Genomic DNA, 20,297 nt, shown 5'->3' with positions numbered 1-20,297 from the left:
GGAGCACCGGGCAGTGTGAAGCATGCTGAGTTGCTGTCTTTTCAGAGAGACTCTTTGGAATGATTGGGAGGATCTTGCTGCCCATTGGTCAGAACTTGCCCATCAAGCTGCATGAGACTTTCACCCCCCATGTCTTATTGATGAGGCACAGCGGCAGCACGGAAGGAAAGAAAAGGAAGAAAATCCTGCTGTCCGCATCTCACTGACTCTTGGAACATTCTCTTCCATGTGTCAAAGATCTGCCCTGTTCAGTCACATGAAGTCCCAAGGTGGAAACTCATAGAAACCCACACAGATTTGCCCCTGAACTGACTGCTGGTCTCCACAAGGGGTGATGTGTACAGTCATCCTGGCCCAGGAGGAGGGGATGGTGTGAGTTTCTAACCTGACCTGACAGTGACAGATTTTATAAACTTGTATTACAGGATACTACAGGTGGATATTCAGATAGGAATCTCAGTAATTGTAACGCCAAACTCTGATTGAATTACTCCATTCATCAGGACCTGGATATTTGCACTGTGTGTGAGTATTTTGTTCCAGCTCAATTCCATTTTCTGCATAAAAATTCTCCTTTGAATCAAACCACCCTGTCAATCGATCTCCCCGAAATCTTCAATATGTGTCCAGTAATCCATTTATGATGAATTGATGAGTGTAAGGTTTAACATCCTGATGTATATGTTTTGTAAGCACTTGCCTCTCAGCTCCCCTCAATTTCCTTTGCTACAAGGAGAACAATCTCAGTTTCCACAAACCCCTGATTCCCCAGTGTTTGTTTGCTCTCTGTAAGGCACACATCAGGATCGTGTTGGAACATTCTCCACTTGCCTGCATCAGTGCAGCCCTCAACAGTATTAAAGAAAGTGAACATCCTCCAGGACAAAGCACTGTGCCTGAGTGGTGCCCCATCCACCACCTTCAGCATTCCCTCTCTCCACCCCCGATGCACAGTGGCATCACTGTCTAAAAGGTAAAGTCAGTATTGTCCTACCAGACCATAGGGCTGCTCTCTTATTAGGGAGAGATGTCTGGTGGTGGTTTAACCTGAAGGTTACCACAGCCCAAGCAAGGGGAGAGGTTGAGAATGAGAGTCCATCTATTATAGATGGATATTCTTGATATGTATGAACAACACCCATGTCCCTGCAACTAAAATCCCCCATTCCTTGAACCATCCTGGTAACTCTCCTGTGCCCCCTCTCAGGGACCCTGCCATCCTTTCCAATGTGTGGGCGATCTCTGGTTTGCACAGACCCAGCTGCTCTGTGTTCCTGTGGGTGATGTCATCATTGAGCAACAGTTGCACTAAACCTCACTGTCTGTGAGGGTGGGAGACACAAATCCCCAAAACATTTGAGATGTATTTAGTGTGCACTTGCTATGCCATGATAGATGACACTTTTCCACAAGTACTGGAAAATAGATGAGGATAGTTCGGTGGTAGTTTTCTTTCTCACAGACTCGATGGACCACCAGAGCGTTTTTCTGTTCTGTTTACCGCTGAGATGTTTATTATAAGAATATGACAGGCTCCTTTGGACATCAGGTCAGAAAAGGTAATACTAGAATAGATGACATGTGATTGGTCGATTTTCTTGGGAGGAAAGTGAGACGCAGAGGTTTAAGAGGAAATTCAGAAGCTCAGCGCAGGAATTGTAAAGGGCCATTATCAAGTGAGAAATAAACATTGGGCATCCTGAAAGCTGGAAATAACGAAAGGCACATATAGCAGAGCTTTGAGAGACTGGAGGGGATTAGACATGGGGAGGATAATGAAGCTGGATGAGTTGCAAGTTGGAAAGGATTGTGAGGATGGAGGATGTTACAGAGATAGAGATATTTTGTGGTAGAGGTTTTTGGATATTGAGGCTGGAGTGGAATTATAGAGATGAGGAGGATTTGAAAGGCTGGATGAGGTGGCACTGATAGGCAGAGTTCCAAACATAGAGGAATTTATAGAGATAACGAGTCATAAAGTTACACAGCATCGACACAGACCCTGTGGTCCAACCAGTCCGTGTCGACCATAAATTCGAACTGAACTAATCACACCTGCCTCCACTTGGTCCAAGTCCATCCGAGCATTCCCTATTGATATACGGGTCCAAATGTTTTTTTTTTCCTATTAGAATTCCATTCCCCTACCCTTTTGCTCTATATTTACACCTGACTAATTCACTCAACCCAATCATCCCTGAACACTATGGGCAATTGAGCACGGCCAGTTCACCTCCCCGTACATCTGTGGATTGTGGGAGGAAACGGGAGCACCTGGAGGAACCCACGCTGACATGGAGAAGAATATGCAAACTCCACATGGACAGTCACCCAATACAGGAATTGAGCCTGTGTCCCTGGCGCTGAGAGTTATCAGTGCTAACCGTTGAGCCACTGTGCCACCCTGAAATTGTAATTGCATTCACATCTACCATGTCCTCTGCAAGTTTATTCCACATGTGAACCACTCTCAGTGCAGAAACAAAAAATAAAATCCGGAACTTCTTTTTTAAGCTTTACTTTTTAACGTGAGAAACGTATGTCCCCAATCTTGAATCGTGCCCCCTCCTGGAAAGGGCACCTGCTGTTCGCATTACCGAAACTCTTCAAGATTTTATAAACCTCTAATAAGGTCACCCCTCAGCCTCCTGTGCTCCAGTGAAAAAGGACCCAGCCTATCCAGACTCTGCTTATAACTCAAACCATCCATTCCCATCACCATCCTGGTAAATCTATTCTGAACCTGCTCCAATTTAATAACATCCTTCCTATAACAGCACAACCAGAACTAGACACAGTATTCCAGAAGAGGCCTCCCCAACATCCTGTACAACCTCAACATAACGTCCTAACTCCTATATTCAAAGATCTGAGCAATGAAGGCAAATGTGCTAAACTGCTTCTGAACCACCCCGTCTGCATGTGACACATAGTTCAAAGATCTGAACCCCTCGGTCTCTTTGTTCCATATCACTATCCGAGGCCCAACTTTTAATCAGTGTAAGTCCAGCCTTCGTTTGTTTTATCAAGATGTAATATTTCGCATTTATTCCAATCCAAAAATCACAAACATCCTTTGAGTATAAAGGCAAGTGGTATATACTTAAGAGTTAAATCGGTAAGGCAATAAGGGGACAGGAGACCGCTTTGGCGAATAGGGAAAGGGTTTTTAGAAATACATTAAGAGCAAATGGGTCACTAGAGAGAGAATAGGCCACCTCAAAGATCAGCAAGGCAGCCTATGTGTGAAGACACAGGAGAGGGGGTTGTTGGGGGGATACTAAACGTGTGGCATCAGTGTTTACTGTGGAGAAGGACAGATTTGTGGAGGTTGTCAAAATTAGAGATCGTGAGGGTGATGAGACAGGAGGAGATTGGAGGACGTTACAGAGATTGAGATGTTTGTGATACCAGAGATAGCGATGGTTCTGAGGCTAGAGAGGATTTCTAGAGATAAGGAAGAGTTTAGCCTGGATGAGATGACAGTGATCTGGGGAGTTGTGAGCATGGAGGAATTCACAAAGATAGTGAGAGTTAAAGTCATAAAGTGATACAGAACAGAGACAGACCCTGTGGTTAAACCATTCCGTGTCGACCATAATTCCCAACTAATCTAATCGCCCCTCCCTCCGCTTGGTCCACATTCATCCAAACATTTCCTATTTATGTACTTGTCTAAATGTCTTTTAAACATTGTAATTGTATTCACAGCTGCCTCTTTTTCTGGGAGTTCACTTCACACATGTAAAAGTAAAAACAAATCCCCAATTTACTTTTTAAACCTTTCTCATCTATTTTCAAATTGTATGCACCCAGGTCTTGAAAAACTCCCCCCCCCCCACCCCACCCCCGGCCATTCACCTTGTCTACACGCTTCATGGTTTTATAAACCTCTAAGTTCATCCATCAACCTCCTACGCTCTAGTGAAAAAGCATCCCAGCCTATCCAGTTTCTCCTTGTGACACAATCCCTCCATTCATGGCAACATCCCGGTTAGTCTCTTCTGAATCCGCTCCAATTTAATAATATCCTTCCTATAACAGCACAACCAGAACTGGACACAGTATTCCAGAAGAGGCCTCCCCAACATCCTGTACAGCCTCAACCTAAATTCCCAACTCCGGTACTCAGTGGTCTGAGCAATGAAGGTAAGTGTGCTAACCACCTTCTTCTACAAGTTCCACTCCTGACTCTGATGGACAGTAACTGCAGAATCAGAGTCCTGCAGTGATGTGTGAACTCTACACCACACGGAGCAGGGGGATGACCACTTCCCTGTGTGCACTCACTGGTGTCTCAGTCGTGTTGAGTCTCAGCAAATCCCTTGTCACACAGAGAGGGAAACAGCTCCTACCCAGTGTGAACCCGCTGGTGTCTCAGGGAGTCAGGATGAATCACTGAATCCCCTCTCACACCCTGACCATCTGATTGGCCTCTCCCCTGTGTGGGCTCACTGGGGTCTCAGGGAGTCAGGATGAATCACTGAATCCCCTCTCACACCCTGACCATCTGAATGGCCTCTCCCCTGTGTGGGCTCACTGGGGTCTCAGCAGGTGGTGCATTTGAGTGAATCTCTCCCCACATTGGGAGCAAGTGAATGGTCATTCTCCAGAGTGAGCTCGCTGGTGTTTCAGCAGATCAGAGGACTGAGTGAATCCTTTCCCACACATGGAGCAGGTGAAGGATCTAAATCCATTGCGCCCGCTCTGGTGCCTCAGCAGATTGTAAGATCGAGTAAATCCCTTCCCATACGTGAGGCAGGTGAACAGCCTCTCCCAGTGTGACTGTGTCAGTGAGTGTCCCACTGGGAGGGGTAAGTAAATTTCTTCACATTTACACAGCTTCGCCCTGGTCCCGTTACATTGGTGTCTTCCCAGATCACATGACCGGTTAAATATTCGACCAGCTGCCGAACATGGGAATGATTTCTCTGAGCTAGGAATGCTGCTTTCCCCTTTTTATATTACTGATAAGGATCAGGACCTGCAGAATTGGACGACTCTGCAGTTGATGTGATGTTAAAGCTGAGTTTTCCATCTGTGAACGCTCTCTGTCTGTGAAACTACAAATGCCAACACCAGCTCTCCCTTCAGCTCTCCTGAATGTCTAAATTTAGACGAATGCAAAGACCTCAGGAATGTGTTTTGCTCTCATTTGTTTCTGAAAGTAAATTGGAGCCATTTTGAATAAATTTATACACTTTACCAGCAGAACTCATGCCTACTCTGTCATTTACGATTTGTAACCTCTGGGAAATTTGTTACCATCTTCGATGACCGTTATAATGCTCTGCCCACTTCTTTGGAGCCAGGATAAGTCAATTCTAATAATTACCAATAGATTGTATCTGAACAGAATGTCCCCACAACAGTAGGCACTCTGACACTCAGTGCCCATCATTTAAGTTCTTTTTCTTAAACCCCTCATGTGTCTGGCAATCTGGCAATACAATTGGAGATATTTTATACAGTAACCTTTCAGTCTCAATTGCCAGTTCCAGTCCTTGAAGCAGCCAGTAACACGCCATAGTGACTTGAATTCTAACAGCAGCATTGCCTTGGCAGGAGAGATTGAGGAGAATGAAGCTGTCTTCTCTGGACTATCTAAACATGAAACACTTCAAATGAACAAAAATCTTAAAGAGATCAATATGGTAGACACAGCAAGGATGTGTGCCCTGGCTGGTGTGTCTGGAATGAAATAAGTACTAACTGTGGTATCTTTACCCAGCATCACCTTTAGCTGCATAAATGTTTAAGATTTATTTGCTGCTCTAATTCCACTCTCTTGATCACTCCCCTTTGTAACTTCTGTAATGTTGGCAACCGTGCAAATTGATAACATTTGTTTCAATCCATCCCAAAACCTCTCTGTATCTGTGTCTCACTTTTGTTCACTGAGACCCTCATTCAATCTGACCTCTTTACAAATCCTGCCCTGATATTCCCTTAGAGGGCTCAGAATAAAATGTTCACAGAATTGTTAATGCAGAAAGGAGGCTGCTTCACTCATCAGCTCTCCAAAGGTAAGAGGGCTGAAAGGTAAGGAAGAGGGGTGTGTGGGGTTGGTGGGATGGGAACTCGGAAGGCAATAGGTAGATGTAGATGGGAGGTAATGGGGAGAGGGTGGGGTGGATAATTGGGAAGGAAGATGGACAGGTGGGACAGTTCAAGAGACCAGTGTCGAGTTGGAGGGTTGGATCTGAGAGAAGGTGGGGGGAGGGGAGATGGGCAAACCTTGATACCGTGTGGTTGAAGGGTCACAAGATGGAAGATAAGGTGTTATTCTTCCAGGCGTCGAGCGGCTGGGATTTGGCAATGGAGGCAGCCCAGAACCTGCATCTCCTTGGTGGAGTGGGAGAGGGCGTTGAAGTGGTCGGCCACAGGGTGGTGGAGTTGTTTGGTGCATGTGTTCCAGAAATGTTCTCTGAATCAAGGTGGCGTCCTGACTCCCCAATGTAGAGGAGACAACATCGAGAGCAAAGGATAAAATAGGTGAGGTGTCTGGACGTGCAGGGAAATCTCTGCTGGATGTGGGAGGATCCTTTGGTGCCATGATTGACGTGATGGGAAGGTGTGGGCATAGGTTTTACACCTCTTGAACTGGCTGTCAAAGGTGCTGGGAGTGGGGGGTGGATTGTCGCAGAGGAAATGGTCTTTGTGGAATGCTGAAATGGGTGGGAAGGGAAATATATCTCTGATGATGCGGTCTGATTGTAGGTGGTGGAACTGGCAGAGGATGATGTATTGTATCTGGGTGGAAGGTGAGGACTGGGGGGTTCTATCCTTGTTGTGGTTGGAGGTGTGGGGTACAAGAGTAGAGGTGCAGGAAGTGGAGGAGATACACTGGAGGGCATTGTTGACCACATGGGAGGGGAAATTGTGAATGCTTGAAAGAGGAGGCAATTTGGTATGTTCTAGAGGGTTCTGCCAGCTTGCATCAAGTTTCACTGGAACACTGCAGTAAGCATGAGACAGAGATGTTGGCCAGGGAACAGTCTTATGTGTTAAAGAGCAGGCAACTGAAAGCTCAGGGTCTTTTTTGCAGCAGAACGTAGATCATCAGCCACCATTTCCACCACCTCCACTGAGATGCTGCCAGACACAGGTTCCTGTCCCCTCCATTAACAGCGATGCACCCTCCCAGCAAGATCATTCTCCACTCCTTTGTATTTCCAAATGTTTCTGTCTCTCTTTGCACTCCATCTCAACCTATTATTTACTCTTTATCCCCTATCTCCTGCAGTCCAAAGATATGCAGGTTCGGTAAATTGGCCAAGCTACATTTCCCGGAGTGTTCTGGGATGCATAGTTTAGGTGCATTAGTCAGGGGAAATGTAGAGTAATAGGGTCGTGCAATGGGTTTGGGTGGGATAATCATCGGAGGCTGGGTGTGAGCTTGTTTGGCTGATGGCCCTGTTTCCACATGGGAGCTGGGAAAATTTAGAATTCCTACAATCGGATCTAAGGAAGGGTCACAGGTACCAGAATGACCCTTGGTGTGTGAAGGAGGTGGAAACGGGAAACGGGAAGTGGCAGCGGAAACCGAATGAAATGTATCAGTTTAGACTGGGAGGGGTTTAATTACACTCTGTACAGGTCGCTAGTCCTGAATTAGAAACTCCTGCTCCCACGTTTGCAGCAAATGGGAAAATGTCTGCGAACCTCAGGCAATGATAGGACCTGGGTTATGGCCACCACCTTTATTGGGGGCAAGGTACAGCGAGGCGCATGGACATGTCCTAATCCTGGGTGGGGGCGGGGCGATTTGAAGAGGAGCATTTACACATCAGACACACACCAGGGAAATATTTGTCTTTAATCTTCATCTTGCACTGACTGTGAGCTTTGTCTTGTGAATTGTTTTTTATGAGATATTAATTGAGAATAATTGAGACCGGGATCTCAAAAGCATGTTTCTACAGTCAGCGGAGTCATCAAGATCTGAATATCATTGGCATTTAACTGTGGAACGAGAAAGGTTTGTCTGTTCTGTCTGTTGAAAAGTAGCTCATATTTTTAGGTAAAAACAATGTCCTGTGGCCCAACATTTCAACTCCCCTCCCACTCAGCAAGGACATGGAGGTCCTGGGCCTCCTTCACTGCCGCTCCCTCACCACCCGACGCCTCGAGGAAGAACGCCTCATCTTCCGCCTTTGAACACTTCAACCCCAGGGCATCAACGTAGACTTCACCAGTTTCCTCATTTCCCCTTCCCCCACCTCACCCCAGTTCCAGACTTCCAGCTCAGTATTGTCCCCATGACTTGTCCTACCTGCCTATCTTCCTTTCCACCTATCCATTCCACCCTCCTCTCTGACCCATCACCTTCATCATCACCCCACTCACCTATTGTACTCTTTCCTACGTTCTCCCCACCCCCACCCTCCTCTCATTTATCTCTCCACGCTGCAGGCACCCTGTCTCTATTCCCGATGAAGGGCTTTTGCCCGAAACGTCGATTTTACTGCTTCTCGGATGCTGCCTGAACTGCTGTGCTTTTCCAGAACCACCCTATTCCAGACTCTCATATTTTTGTAAAGCAAATAGCAGAAACATGTACAAATTCATGGTTGGATCACCCTTGGGGTATGTGCTCTGTTCTGGGCCTTGCAGCCCAGGAAGGAGATATTGGTCTGAGAGGGAACATAGATTTATCCAAACTACACCTCGCCTCTTTGCAGGAACTGTCATGTTTAGACCCAGTCAACCACTTCATGACTTTAACCTGTGAACTCCTTACTTTCAATTCCCTGTAAATTTCCCATTAAAATTTCTTATGGACTCAAATTCCAGTAACTTTTCAGGTGGAATTTTACAGATTCTGACAATTATCTGTTCATCCAGAAATTGCTGAAGGCCATGTTGACGCTGAGTGCTGCTTGGCTCAATGAGAATGTTTTGGAGTTGGGTGAAAACAAAGGGAGATGAGACAGGGAGAAGGTGAAGCTGAAACTCAGTTTTAGTTCAAGCCATTCAGATTTTCGCATGGTCCCAATGGGAACAGCCAATTTGTAAGCGACACTGTGGAGTATTTGTTAACAGTTTTTAAATTAAATATATCAGTTTAAGTAAAGATTGGGGCTATTGATTACAATGGACATGTTTGAAGTGAAGGAAGGTTGAAAGCTCTTTTAAATTCTCTTAATGGGAGTAACTAGCTGAATCTAGAGAGACATTGAGACAGGAACCCTCAGACCCGTGGCGGGCTCCTCTTGTACAATGTGGGAAATAAGGGAAGCTTCTAGTGTCCCTGACGGCTATGTGTGTAGGAAGTGTGTCCATCTGCGCTACTGGGAAACTGCTTTTCAGACCTGGAGCTGTGAGTGGACTCACTGTGGACCGTCTATGACACTGAGAATATTATGGACAGCATGTTTAGTGAGTTTGTCACACTGCAGGTGAGGGTTACACAGGCACAAAGGGAATGGGTGACCATCACATCAAGTTAAAGGCTCAGCAAGGGAATGCAGGAGTCCCCATTGATCATCCCCTTCTCAAACAGATACTGTATACCGGTTGAAATTCTGTTGGGGGTGAATGGGTGGGGTGGTCTCTCGGGGAAATCAGCAACAGCCTGGGTCATGACACCACAGATAGCTCTGCTGCACCGAACAGGAGGAAAGACAGTTGCAGGGCTATAGTGACATGGGATCAATGGTCAGAGTAAGGGCAGGTATTTCTGTGGCCACAGGCATGAATCAAGGATGGCATGTTACCTCCCTGGTGCTAGGATCTGTAATAGCATGGAGTGGCTACAGTGAGTTCTGCAGCTGGAGGGTAAATAACCAATGGTTGTGGAACACACAGATATCAACAACATCGCGAAACAAAGGGATGAGGGCCTGAAATATGTATAAAGGAAAATCAGAGATATATTAAAATGAAAAGTAATAATGTCAGACTTACACCCAGTGCCATGTGCTAGTGAGAGCAGGAACAAGAGGATAGATCAGCTGAATGTGTGGCTGGAGAAATGGTGTACCAGAGAAGGGTTTAGATTTTCCAGGCACTGCGACCGTTTCTGGGCTAGGTGAGACTTGTACCAGCCTGATTGGTTACCCCTGGGCAGGGCTGGGAGAAATCTCTTGGTTGGGTGATTGCCAGTTCCATTGGTGAGATTGTAACTAGTCTGGCAGGGGATTGGGAGCTAAAGAGTGGCTTAGATGGGCCAGATTCAGGTCAGGGAACGGGAGATAGAGTATTCGTGATGCAGACAACAGCTCAGAAAGACAAAGGAAAGGAGAATTAAACGAGGATTGAGTCCTCTTCATCCATCAGTCCTGCCATCCCAGGGGTGAGCGTCAACAAAATATGAAGCCTTTTAAATGTCTATGACTCTAAGTGCCTCAGCAAAATCTTGGAAATCTGAAATAAAAACAAAAAAAAATTGCTGGAGATCCTCAGCAGGCCTGGCAGTATCTGAAATGGTGACAGTTGCAGGAAACATTGCAGTTTTGAAGACGTTGTATAATGCCATCCCACAGTGTCCACTACTCCAGGCAAAATGTCCCCAGCCCCTCCTTATGGGTCACATGTTTCAATACTGGCAGCACCCTTGTAAATCTTTTCTGGACTTTTTCAGGTTTCCCAACATCTTTCCTACAGCAGGGATATTAGAATGTAAAGCAGTCTGGGCATTCCAAAAGTGGCTGAGCCTATAAACTCTACAACCGAACCATGATCTCCCAACTCCTATACTCAATGCACTGCCCAATAACAGCTAGCATACCACTGACTGTGTGGAGTTTGTACATTCTCCCCGTGTCTGCGTGTGTTTCCTCCGGGTGCTCCGGTTTCCTCCCACAGTCCAAAGATGTGCAGGTCAGGTGAATTGGCCATGCTAAATTGCCCGTAGTGTTAGGTTAGGGGTAGATGTAGGGGTATGGGTTGGTTGCGCTTCGGCGGGGCGGTGTGGACTTGTTGGGCCGATGGGCCTGTTTCCACACTGTAAGTAATCTAATCTAATCTAATCTAATCAAACACCACCTTCACCGACCTGTCTACATTCAGCCCCACTTTCAAGGCTCTATCAAACCACTCTGCACAGTGTATTTGTTCGTCAACACTTCCCAGGAACTTGTTATTATGGCGCTGAGTCCTATCTTCCTGAAATCGGGGAGACTAGAATTGAATGTAGTATTCTAAAACTGGCCTCACCAATGCCCTGTACAGCCACAACGTGACCTCCTAACTCTTATACTCAGTGAGAGAATCCATACAGTGTGGAAGCAGCCCATTCAGCCCATGAGACCTTACCAACCATCGGAATACCATCCCACCTGAACCATGTAACCCAGCATTACCCCCAGTTAATCCACCTAACCTGCACGTCTTTGGATTTTTTGAGGAAACCAGAGCGCCCAGAGGATGCCCATGCAAACACACAGAGGGAGAATGTGCAAACACAACACAGAGTGGAATCGAACTCAGGTCCCTTTATTAATGAGTGCACAGACCAATAAAGGTCAGCGTCCCAAATGCAGTCTTCTGCACCCAGTCTCCCTGAAACTTGACTTGCCAGGAGCTATGAAGTTCTGAGCTCTTCAGAGGGATTGAAAGTGAGGAGGAAAAAACAGGAACAGGGTTGAGTTGTAGATCTATAAAATAACTCTCTGTTCCCCCCTCTCTGTTTCCCTCCCCCTCTGTTCCACTCCCCGTTCTCTGATTCTCCCCTGCCTCTGCCTGTCCTCCCCTGCCCCCATCTCTGTCCTCACCTGTGCGACACTCTCAATCCCCACATCGTCTCTTTCCCCCCACCCTCAGCCCACGCTCTCTGCCTACTCTCCCCTCCCTCTTCCCTAGTTCTGTATACCCCAGCCACAGGGAAAGGACCTTGTCTATTTGCCCTACCCATGACCGGCTGTTTTTATAAATCTCTATCAGGTCACCCCTCAGCCTCCGATGCTGCAGGGAAAACAGCCTATCCAACGCTGGCAACATCCTTGTAATTCTTTTCTGACCCCTTTCAAGTTTGAGAACATCCTTCCGATAAGAAGGAGACCAGAATTGCTGGAATATTTCAAAAGTTGCCTAATCAATGTCCTGTACAGCCACAATATGACATCCCGACACCTATACTACATTCTCTGACCAATAAAGGAAAGCATACCAACTGCCTTCTTCACTAACCTATCCATCTGTGACTCTACTTTCGAGGAACTATGAACCTGCACTCCAAGGTCTCTTTGTTTCGCAACACACCCCAGGAACTTACTATTAACTGCAAAAGTCCTGCTAAGGTTTGCTTTCCTAAAATGCAGCTTCTCACATTTTTGTAAACTGAACGCCTCAGCCCATTCGCCCATCTGATCCAGATCCCATTGTACCCTGAGATAACCTTTTTCACTGTCCACTGCACTGCCAATTTTGGTGTCATCTGCAAACATGCTAACAATCCCTCTTATGTTCACATTGATATAAATGGCAAACAGGAGTGGATTCAGCACCGATCTTTGTGACATTCCATTGGTCACAGGCCTCCAGCCTGAAAATCATCACTCCACCACCACACTCTGTCTTCGACCTTTGAACCAGTTCTATATTCAAATGGCTAGTTCTCCCAGTATTCCATGAGATCTAACCTTACGAACCAATCTCCCATGAGGAACCTTGTCGAATGCCTTACTGAAGTCCATGAAGATCATGTTCACCGCTCTGCCCTCATCAATCCGCTTTGTTACTTCTTCAGTAAACTCAGTCCAGTTCATGAGACATGATTTCCCACGCACAAGGATTTTATTGATATCCAGGACTTAACTCTGTACATTGGGGTCTGTGTCGCCCAGTTATAGGAGTTAATATTCTGGATAACGTTCACGTACACCAGCTTTGTGTTTGTGACTGTGTATTGAGTCTTGTTAATAACACCAACACAGGTGAGTTCCTTTTGAAAGGCAGTCCCTATATCCCTACCCCCTCCCACCTGCTCTGTCTCCTCCATCCCCACCGTAGACAGTAAGTACGAGGAGCTCATGGAGTTTCCATGTGAGTGAGGTTGAGCAAATCTTCCTTTATTTCCACCAACCCACTATGAAATGGTGGTAGTGTCCTTTCCTCTGGACCAAGAGGATCGGGTTCAGAGTTTGGTAACAGCGGCTTTGAAGAGGCTGATTAGTAAACATGCCCAAGCCACCAGGCAATACTGTCTCCCACCTGTCCCTGCCTGAGTCTCCAAACAGAACCTTCCTGTAGTATCAATCCTGTCAGACTCTCCCATTGCTCAGTTTGTCCAGGATCCCCTCCTGCTGCTGCACTGCTCCTGTCCCTCACTGGCCTGTCCATCCCCCAGTGTCCTCCACATTCATTCATTGTTTACAATCCCATTATTTCCCGTCCTCAAGCCCAGCCCCCTCCACTCTATTGGGCAGCAGCTGATCTCAATCCTCCAGGCTCCTGTGTGATCTAGAGCATGTTCCATTGGAAAGGAGATCAGTGCACGGGCGCAGTGCTGGCCAGTTGGTGGCGTATGTGCAGGGCAGGTCAGTGCCAGGGAGGGAGGCTGTGGATGTGTGGGATTAATCTGTCATTAGCAGCTCCCTTCCTTCTTTCTTCTGAGGACACGACCCAGGGGAATAGCCCTTTGCCTGGTGTCCTGACGAGTGGTCAAAGTATCAATGGGGGAGCATTTTACAGCAAGTTGTCAGAACTCTTATGAATAGTCAGGATTGTTATGGAAAATGACAAGGATGGGCCTCTAATTATAGTTCTAATTTGGTTAATTTTAGTTCAACCAGATATGATTTGGCCAGTGTGTGCAGAATGGCTCTCATCAGAGAATGGGGGTTCTGGGAGATGGGGGGAGGATTCACCAACACCCTGGAGGCTCCAAGTCAAACTCATTGATTTGGTTCTTCATCTGCAGACAGCAGCTCGGAAACTGAATTCAAGGCGAGGAGAGAGATTGTGAGAACTGGGTATGGAGGAAAGGAGGGACGAGATTGGTTTGGATTTCAGTTAACAAGAGAGAGAAATTGTGAGATTGAGATTTAAAGCTTTGGGGGAACAAGGAAACTACAATTTAATACTATCATTGTCTTATAGAGTTCCATCCTGTATTAAAAATGGTGACTTGTTTTTTTTCTGTTGTAGGGTACGGAAAGGGTGGATTTGCAGATGAGAAATTCAAATTGAACTTCATGTTCTGATCTGATATTTACTTGATCTGTGTCGATCTGAATATCATTGGCCTTTTCATCTGGAAGGAAAGGTGTACATTCTGTCCGTGGGCGAATATTTCAAATCTCAGTGTGACTGGAAAACGTACTGAGACACAGCCAAGTCCATGTTAATGTGCTTTGTGGCTTTGAAAGGAGGCTGGTTGTCAGGATTATCTCTGTGGCAACGGCAGTTCAAAAAGTCTAGTTCAATTCAGCACTTTGTGTTTAAACAACACACCCCTCCCCAACACCTCCGTGGCTCAGTCAAGTACTTGACAGGTGTTTCAGTTTCGTTGGGGTTGTCTGTCAGGATTCTCATGTGGAGGAGCGGGTCTTGGAATGGGGTGGACAAATTTAAAAATCACACGACACTAGGTTATCGTCCAACAGGTTTATTAGGAAGCACTAGCTTTCCAAGCACGATGTAATATTTAACTTTCAGGTGCATCTCTATGCTGACAGACTCTTCAGATAAGTACTTCAACAATTAAATAGGCCATATGTTCCCCATGCAATAGGTTTCCTCGAGCAGTGTAAACTGCTATTCTTGCCCTGGGGATAGCTAGCCATTTGTATACCCAGTCAAAATCCCATCAAGCTTTTTGTTGACCTTTGAAGTTTTTCTAATCTCCTAGTTTCTCCTTGGTCTTTGCCAATTTGTATGCCTTCTATTTCAATTTGATAGACTCCCTTATTTCCTTAGACACAAATGGCAGATTATTCCTTTTCCTACAGTCCTTCCTTTTCACTGATATATATAATTTTGCTGTGCACTTTGAAAAATTACTGCCTCATCCTGTTGTAGTCTACTTTGTTTAAGCACAGGATCTTGGGATTGGACTTAATCTTCCCGCTTTCCATCGGTGTTCTAAATTCAACCAGGCTTCTCACAAGTCTTTTATCAGATTACGAGGTGAGGCGATGTTTCCTGGGTGTTTTGGTTTTCATTGTCAGAGACCTTGGCTTTGTAATAAAGTATAGAATCGATATTCACAACAGAAAATTTTGAATGCCGTGAATGTACTACACAGTCTAAAACCATAAATCACTGTCTCCCCTCAGTTTAAAATTGCAAAATCATTATCTCCTACACACGTCCTCACTATCTAAGTTTGGAATGCTAATCCACCTGACTATCCTGCATTTTCCGAAAATCTCCTTTAGTGAAGATGGTGAGTTTTGGATTCAGTTTTGCAGTCATTACCGTAAGAAGATAAGCATTGGGCACAGGAGAGGCAATGCAGCCCTTCGAACCAGCTCCACCATTTAATACGGTAATGATTGAGCTCACCTCGGTCTCAGCTGGATTTTCCCGCCTGCTCTGTCTCACCCTTCAACTCATTGCAAATTCAACATCTGTATCTCTTCATTAAATTTGTGCATTGCCCTGGCATCCACCGCATTTTGAATAGGGGATTCCACAGATTCACAACACATTGAGACAAGTACATTCTTCCTCATGAGAATAGAATAGAGTCCCTATAGTGCAGAAACAGGGTATTCGTTCATCGATTCCACACCAACCCTATGATGAGCATCCCATTCAGACCCACTCTTTCCTGTAACCTTGCTTTTGCAATGGCTAATGGCTTAACCTGCAAATGTATGGCAATTTAGTATGGCCAATTCACCTATCCTGCACATCTTTGGACTGTGGGAGGAAACTGGAGCACCCAGAAGAAACCCACGCAGACATGGGGAGAGCGTGTAAACTCCACACATTCGCCTATGGCTGGAACCAAACCCAGGTCCCTGAAGCTCTGAGGCAGCAGTGCTATCCACTGAGCCACCTCTGCTACAAATCTACTTGGCCTCATTAACCTCCCCACCCCCAAATTGGTCGAATCTATGTTGCTTATGTCAGAAATCAGGTTATGGAAGCAGATGTCTGAGCAAAACCCAATGACAGCCCATATGTCCTGCGTGTCTGAATGGGGATTCTCTTCACAACAACATCCAGCCCACACTTTCCAGAGATAGGGCTCCAGTGGCTTCATGTCGACTACAACTCACACAATCCCTGAGGCAGGGACTACACGTGTGAGGGGAAACCCGGCACTGCACATGTACACATTGTGGGCCGATTTTGGAGCATGTGCTTTGGGGTTAATAGCGGAAAGTATTTCACACTGTGATTGGCTGGAGGAGGAATGCATCTGCTTGTAGTATTGATCTGTTGGTGCGTTAAAGTGTCATCACACCCATGTGGGACCAAGTTCCATCCCCAACTCATTGTAATGCTTGGAATCGACCAAGGGGAAACACAGAAGGATCTGACCCATTCTCCCAGACTGAAGGTTCCTCTTCTGTCCAGGATCTGCCACCTCCCTTTCTGTTTCCTTTTGTTTCATTCTGCTGTTACATTATTGACTTGCAGCAACTGAAGGGAAAGGAAGTGAACCCAGAAAGGGTGCAGAGTCTAACCAGGGACTGGAAGTGGTGGCATGGATCTGTTTATCAGTTACTCCATGAGAATGGGGAGGGTGTACATTAGGGGTTAGCAGAGTCAGAATGTTGGGAGAGAGTAAGAGGGCTGGAGGGTTACAGCTTTGGGGGGAGAAATGGTAAAAAGATATTCCAGAGAAACTAGAATTGTCTGTTCTGAATTTCTAACCTGTACATATTCCTTTTATACAGGGTGCTAGATGGTGAAGATTTGCAGACTGAAATCTCAAAATCACGTGCAGATAGTGATTAAGTTACACAACATTTGAAGAACCAAAGATGGAGAATCACTCGGCCAAAATCCTGCAACACTCCCCCTCACAGCATTGTCGGTCTATCTGCGCCAAATGGACTGTGAATGGTTCAAGATGACAGTTCACGACCATCTTCTCAAGGGTAACTAGAGATGAGGAATAATGTTGGCTGAGCCAGTGATGCCCATATCCTGGAAATGGTTTCTATCTCTCGTTGCTGAAACCCAATTGATGTTCCTGCAGGATGATGAGGGGCGCTGAGTGCATTCTCCAGGAGGCAGCACCCTCACATTACCCCTGCCTACACCCACACAGTAACTTAGCAACGTCACTGGAACAAAAGGCAGTGAAGTCCAAGGAGGACTGAGATATAGTTCTTCGAGGTAAAGTCATTGGAATACAACAGGAACAGGAAACTGAGCGGGATGGTCAGCTGTTTCCCATTGAATGGTGAAGCAGGATCGAAAGGCCGAATGGCCTTCTCCTGCTGCTATCTTCCAGGTATGTATATAGCCATGGAGCCTGGGTAGGAAGAAGTAGGCAGGGCAGGGATTCTCCAGGCGATAACACTTCCACAACAGTTTTCAGTGAGGGATGATTTGATGGATTTTATTTAACATTTATCTTTAAAGCAAGGTTTTTGAATTTGTTTTTTTAAAGCAAATGTACAAGTTTATTCCACAATAAATACATCGAAAAGAATCGAAACTATCTGCATATAACAGCTTTTAAAATTTCAAATTCACTTGAGAACAAAATCCTGTCTACTCCTGGACACCACCACTTTCCAGTTACTCAAACTCCAGTGAAGTATTCCCTCCCTGTCTGAGCCTTTGGTTTGATTTAACTGCTTTTCAGTCCTCGTTCTGTGAGCTGTGAAGCGTTCTTATTCCCCATTTCTCTTACCCAGAAATGTTATCTCACACAACTGAGCAACCTTCCCAGCATCAACATCACTATTGCATTATTTTGCTTTTTGTTAACATATAATCACCAGCAGTAGCACACCAGTGTCATCAGTTGAATATTTAGAAATAAAGCCCATTATGGGCAAAGCAAACCATTACAAGTGACAGAGTGGGAACCGACTAAATCAAAGTCGAGTTGGAGGTGAGGGGGCAGCGGTGGAGATAAAGCACTGTATCCCCTGCTGTGCCCACCTCTATCTCAAGGAATCGAGAGCATTGATATACACCACATGCTCCTTCTCCAAGGACACCCTGCTGCGTCGCCTTTATCCTCAATCGTAGAATAGAATCCCTACAGTGCGGTAGGAGAGCATTGGCCCATCAGACTCCACCGATCATCCGAAGAACATCACGCCCACAGCACTCCATCCCTGTAACACTGCATTTCCCATGGCTGATCCACCTAGTCTGCACAATCCTGGACACTGTGGACAATTCAGCATGACTGATCCACCTAACCTGCACAACTTTGGACTGTGGGAGGAAACCAGAGCACCTGGAGGGGACCCACACTGTCCTGGGGAGAATGTGGGAACTCCACACAGTGTGTTGACCAAAGCTGGACTCCAACCTTGTACCTGGTGCTGTGAAGCGATCATAATTTAAATAAAAACAGATGATCATTGCTCATTGTCACATTGCTGTTGTTGGAGACTTACTGCCCAGAGAAACACCCTGAAGTTCATAAAGCGGCAATGTAAGTTCAGTCACCTCCAGCCCAGTTAATGTGATTAACAACAACATCAATACTCCAACAGTGTCATCATGTACAAGGTCCAGTCCTGACTCTGATGAACAGTAACTCCAGAATCAGAGCCCTGCAGTGATGTGTGAACTTTATCCCACAGCAGGTGGATGACCACTTCCCTTTGTGCACTTACTAGTCTCTCAGTCGTGTTGAAGACTGTGCAAATCCCTTGTCACACAGAGAGGTAAACAATTCCTACCCAGTGTTAGGGTGCAGGATGAGTGACTGACTCCATTCTCACACACACAACATCTGAATGGCCTCTCCCCTGTGTGGGCTCACTGGGGTCTCAGGGAAGCACGATGAATCACTGAATCCCCTCTCCCACACTGACCATCTGAATGGCCTCTCCCCTGTGGGGTCTCACTGGGGTCTCAGGGGGTCAGGATGAATCACTGAATCCCCTCTCACACACTGAGCATCTGAATGGCCTCTCCCCTGTGTGGGCTCACTGGGGTCTCAGGGAGTCAGGATGAATCACTGAATCCCCTCTCACACCCTGACCATCTGAATGGCCTCTCCCCTGTGTGGGCTCACTGGGGTCTCAGGGAGTCAGGATGAATCACTGAATCCCCTCTCACACACTAACCATCTGATTGGCCTCTGCCCTGTGTGGGCTCACTGGGGTCTCAGCAGGTGCTGCATTTGAGTGAATCTCTCCCCACATTGGCAGCAAGTGAATGACCTTTCCCCAGAGTGAGATTGCTGGCATTTCAGCAGGTCACTGAGTGAATCCTTTCCTACACACGGAGCAGGTGAATGGACTCTCCCCGGTGGGAATGCTCTGATGTCTCCGCTAGTAAGAGATTTGAATGAATCCTTTGTCACACATGGAGCAGGTGAAGAATCTAAATCCACTGTGCCCTCTCTGGTACCTCAGCAGATTGCAAGATCGAGTAAATCCTTTCCCATACGTGGGGCAGGTGAACGGCCTCTCCCCAGTGTGACTGTGTCGGTGAATGTCCCACTGGGAGCGGTAAGTGAATTCCTAATTATAATTGAGCCCAATCTCATTCTGCTCGGACCAGAACCTGTTCCAGAGAGTGTTGCAGGAAAGGCAGAATGCTCAGCTGCAGCTGGTCACCTGACCAGTCACCAGACCCGAAAGGTTCACTCTCCACAGATGCTGTCAGGCCTGCTGAATCTTTCCAGCAATTTCTGTTTTTGTTTCTGATTTTCCAGCATTTTCAGATGTTTAGTTTTCCTGTACTCATCTTGTCTGTTGCAGTGGAGTTTATTGATGAATTTGGAGGGTTTAGAAAATCGTACGTCAGGACACACATCAGCTGTGATGATCATGAAGGCAGAGCAGGGTTAAGGGGCTAAATGGCCTCTTCCTGTTTTGATGAAAGTTATCCATCTGCAGCTTTTGGTAACATTTCCCCTCACTGCTCACTTCACCTCCATGTCTAACACACTGTTACTGACTGAACAAACCTCCTGTGTTTGAACTAAACCTGCTCATGTTCAGTGGCTCCCTCTCCTACCACCCGGATTTAACTCTCATCATGGAATGCTGTCTTGTATTACTGTGGGAATGCGCACAAAGGACTAATGCTGGAGTCTGTATTCCCTGGGATCCACAAAGCCCGTTTATTTCCTTCTTCCTCTCTTATTCTGGCTATTGACCTCTTGGTTGCAATCCATTCTCCTGTCATGCTCTTTAAGATGCCCATGTGGGTGGACTAGAGGCAGCTGGGATTTAATGAAGGGAAGTGTGGAT

At 46.2% G+C, this 20,297-nt stretch overlaps 1 long non-coding RNA gene across 1 annotated transcript in view; it reads left to right on the top strand.

The window, feature by feature from the left end:
• LOC140494446 (uncharacterized) overlaps positions 1-17,560 on the top strand; it is a 28,383-nt gene extending 10,823 nt beyond the window's left edge. Inside the window, exons 2-5 of the long non-coding RNA XR_011963975.1 lie at positions 426-525; positions 4,045-4,149; positions 14,092-15,072; positions 16,797-17,560. This is a non-coding gene — a long non-coding RNA (uncharacterized lncRNA). The remainder of the gene's footprint in view (positions 1-425; positions 526-4,044; positions 4,150-14,091; positions 15,073-16,796) is intronic.
• The last annotated feature ends 2,737 nt before the right edge of the window (positions 17,561-20,297 follow it).

Source organism: Chiloscyllium punctatum, chromosome 24 (assembly GCF_047496795.1).
Source record: "Chiloscyllium punctatum isolate Juve2018m chromosome 24, sChiPun1.3, whole genome shotgun sequence".
NCBI lineage: Eukaryota > Metazoa > Chordata > Chondrichthyes > Orectolobiformes > Hemiscylliidae > Chiloscyllium > Chiloscyllium punctatum.
Note: the sequence above shows the minus strand (reverse complement) of the source record. Positions and strands in the feature narration are given on the sequence as shown.